This window comes from Chiloscyllium plagiosum, unplaced genomic scaffold, assembly GCF_037043375.1.
Source record: "Chiloscyllium plagiosum isolate Xiang-an unplaced genomic scaffold, Cpla_swu_hap1 HiC_scaffold_18, whole genome shotgun sequence".
NCBI classification, from domain to species: Eukaryota; Metazoa; Chordata; class Chondrichthyes; order Orectolobiformes; family Hemiscylliidae; genus Chiloscyllium; species Chiloscyllium plagiosum.
The window spans coordinates 36,520,344-36,524,417 of record NW_028270156.1 but is presented as its reverse complement, the minus strand read 5'-3'; the positions used below and the strand labels follow the sequence as shown (position 1 = coordinate 36,524,417).

Here is a 4,074-nt window from a genome sequence, read left to right as displayed (position 1 = left end):
GCCGGGGGCTGTGGCGCGCGCCTGTAATCCCGCTGCTGGGAGGCTGAGGCTGCCGGATGACTTGAGGTTGGGAGTTCTGGGCTGTTGTGGTCTGTGTCGATCGGGTGCCCACACTCAGGGCAGTGTCCACATGGTGCTCCTCGGGGAACTCGGGTGTACCAGGTGTGCTGCAGAGGGGTGAACCGGCCCAGGTCGGAAACGGAGCAGGTCAAACCCCTCGCACTGCTCAGTAGTGGGATAGCACCTGTGAATGGATGCAGCAGTGCAGCCTGACCAATACAGTGAGACGCAGTCTTTTACACCATTCTTTACCTTGCGGCATTCCCATCTTTTGCCATCAGTGCAAACAATCTCGATGTCTCAATCCTGCTTCCTTCCTTCCCCACTCACTCCCTCCACCCCCTACGCCCGCCACGTTTATTCACTCTCACGATAACCAATCTTTACAAAGTCAACAACAAATCCACACATTTTACAACAACCGAATCTCTCTACAAGTCCTCCACACTCACCCAAACACACTCTCTCAGTCATTACCTCACACTTCCCACACTGCCCTTTTCTACCTCTCCTCAATATTCACTTCTCTTTTACTGCTCCCTGCTGTTCACAGCACCTCCTGTTCGGAGAAAATCTCCACTTTACACAATCCTACCAGCCACGGCCAGCAGAGAGCGCAAAACTCTCTTCATTTTCCTGCCCGAATTCTCCATTGCTCACATTGCCGAAACTTCCATTGCAACCACCAAGCGTTCAAGCTGCCTCCCGGCTCTTTCCCCTCTCCGTCATCCATTCATTCATTCACTTCGGCAAATGATTCTCCTGCAAAACTGTGCAACACTTGAACTCTCATTCTAACTTCTCTCATGCTGTAGCTACCAGAGAGAAAGAAAGAGGCAGCAAGACTGGCATTTCCATGATGCCACAATCAAGTTGACCAACAGCCCATTTTTCCATCTCCTCACTTCCGAGTATGAGGTCTTAGACAAGACAGCGAGAAATAATAGCAGCCGAGATGCACGTTATTTCCAAGAACGGGGGCCTTACTGGCCTCACTTTACAACTGGCGGTGGTCCAAGTGGCAGATCGGTTAGAAGAAAGTTCTCTGTTCCTCTCTGCTGCGATTCTCGCACGCCACTTGAATGCCACCGGTATTCAGTCTTCTGCTTCCCACTCTAATATTGAAAACATATCTTGGCCATTGCTGGAATGGAGCAATATAGTAGCAGAGGTGTAATTTGTTCAAGGGTTCTATCACACAAAATCATGCGACTGCCTTCCCTTACAGTCACAAGAGCATGTAACATAGAAGCTTCCGCAACAGATGTTGAACCATTGCTACTGAACCACCAACAATGCCTACCACTCCATACCACAAATACACTTTTGAAAATCAGATCACAGCACTGTGTTCCTGCTCCCAGTTTATAAGCAGAATCTGAAACTTGAGGACCTAGCACAGAAAGTAGGACAGTGCTGGTCTGAAGCTGCAGAAGGGCTTCTGTGGCGCTGCTTGGAATCGTTGGGCTGAACCATATTTCAGAGTTCAGCAGTCATCCTAGCCAAGTATGCTGTCACGGTCACAGACGTGATTGGCATTTGTATAGACGGCTGTGTGTCAAAGAAGAAAATCAGTGCGTTCATCAACCAGAAACCTTGTATGAACTGGGATATCCATTGCCTACTGAAGACCGGGCAGGTGGCATTCAAATTGAATGACTCAGACTTTCATAAGAATTCTGGATACAACCTCTGCAAGGCTATTACAGATGCCAAGAGGCAGTACAGGACTACGTTAGAGACCCAAACTAACCAAATGGACACCCATCGCCTGTCACAAGGCCTACACAGCATAACAGGATGCAAATTGAAGCAGAACAGAATAGCGGAGAAAAACACAGCCTTCCCTGATCTTTTTACAATCCGTTCAAACAGAATGCCAGTGGAATGATACCACCTGCCCCCAACAACCCCAGATCCTCATATTCCTCCAGTCACTGCTGCAGATGTCAGATCACCTTCTTGAGAGTGAACCCAAGGAAAGCAACTTGTCCGGATGGAGTCCCCAGCCATGAACTTAGATCCTGTGCAGACCAGCTAGCGAGAGAACTTTCTGACATCTTTAACCCCTCGTTGTTACAATCTGAAGTCCCCAACTGCTTCCATTATTCCGGTACCAAAGAAAGCACATGCAATGTGTCTCAATGACTACCGCCTGATGCCTCTGACTTCCATAGTTACAAAGTCCTTTGAGAGGTTAGTCATGGATCACATCAACCCTAGACCCCCAGCCTGCCTCAATCCCTTGCAATCTGCCTACCAGTGCAACAGGTCCACGGTAGATGCCATTTTTCTCATCCTGCACTCATTCGACGAACATCTGAATAATACAGATACCTGTGTCAGGCTTCTACTTATTGATTACAGCTCCACCTTCAACATTATAATACCAACCAAACTAACCTCCAAACTCTGAGACCTAGGTCTTGGGTCTGCTATCTGCAACAGGATCCTCAACCTCTTGATCCATAGACTGCAGTCAGTAAAGAAAGATAACATCACCTCCTCTGCGATGCGCCTCAACACCGGCGCCTCCCAAGAATACGTACTCAAGCTCCTACTGCACTCCCTGTACACTCGGGACTGTGTGGCACAATTTCATCCGAATGCCATTTACAAGTTCACTGAAAACACTACCATTGTATGACAGATATCAGACAGCATACAGAAAGAAGAAAGGATGCTTGATCTTATGATGCAAAGATAACAATCTCTCCTCCAAAGTGGTGGGCAAAACTAAGGAGCTTGATCATCGACCTCCGGAAGAAAGAAGAACAACATGACCCTACTTATATCAATGGAGCTGAGGTGGAGAGGGTCGATAGCGTCAAATTCCTTGGAGTGATGATAACCAGCAACCTGCACTGAACCTCCCACAGAGGTGTGATAATCAAGAAGGCACAACAATGCCTCTTCTTCCTCTGAACGCTTATGAAATTCAGCATGTCTGTAAGGACCCTCACTAACTCTTATAGATGCATCAGAGAAAGCATTCTACCCAGCTACATCATGGCTGGTACAGTAATTGCTCTACCCATGGCCATAAGAACCTACAGAAAGTTATGTGAACAGCCCAGACAATCACACAAGCCATGGACTCCCTCTACGTATACTGTAGTTCCGGAATGGCAGCTAGCGTCAACAGTGACACCTCCAATCCTGGTATTAATCTCTTCCAACCTCTTCCATCACGCAGAAGATACAAAAGCTTAAACGCACATACCAGTGGGTTCCAGAACAAATTTTTACCCGCTGTTATTCGTCTGTCGAATGGGTCTCTCAAATTTCAAATCTAATGGCGATCTCTTTTTGTCCTCTCCTTGCAGCCATAACTTTCTCTGCCTTGCTCTGTTCAATCACCCTATGATCTGCTTATTCTGTACACAAAACACAACTTTCAACTGCACTTAGGTATGTGTGACAACGATAAATCACATCAAATCAAGTGCAACAGCCTGCTCGACTTACACAGTGACTGCAGTGGAGCTGTTGTCACCACTTGCAACTGACAAAGTCCAGCTGCATACATGACATGGATAAACAAACAGCATTAACATTTTGCGTCTGAAATGTTTTCTTCAGAACAGAACAGTCTTGGAATTTAAACATTTTTATGCTGTTGAGAGAGGGGGAGAAACATTAAGTAGAATAAATGGTAATGGTGCTCAGAGCAGGAGTCAAAAAGAGTGGTAATGTTAGTAAAAGTGAGGTGGAAATGTAAAATGCATGGAGATACTAGGTGCAAAAGAGAGAAAGAAAATCTATTCTGTTGAGAGTGAAACAACACGATACATTTTTTTTTAAAAAGCAATGGAGGTGAAGGAAGGAGTCAGTTTCTAAACCAACTGGAGGGGTAGATGTCATGCTGTGAAGTTTGTTGACTCAATGTTCAGGGCTAGCATAGGGAGATGTGACATGAAAATGTGATGTTGTTCCTCCAGTTCACATTGAACATTAATACAACACGATAGCACACCCAGGATGGGAATTTTAGCATGGGGACATGATGGTTTA

The 4,074-nt window shown here is 46.2% G+C and overlaps 1 non-coding gene across 1 annotated transcript; it reads left to right on the top strand.

Annotated features, from left to right (window-relative positions):
• LOC148146906 (signal recognition particle RNA) lies at positions 1 to 298 on the top strand. The gene has a single exon (XR_015760278.1).
• Positions 299 to 4,074: the final 3,776 nt, after the last annotated feature.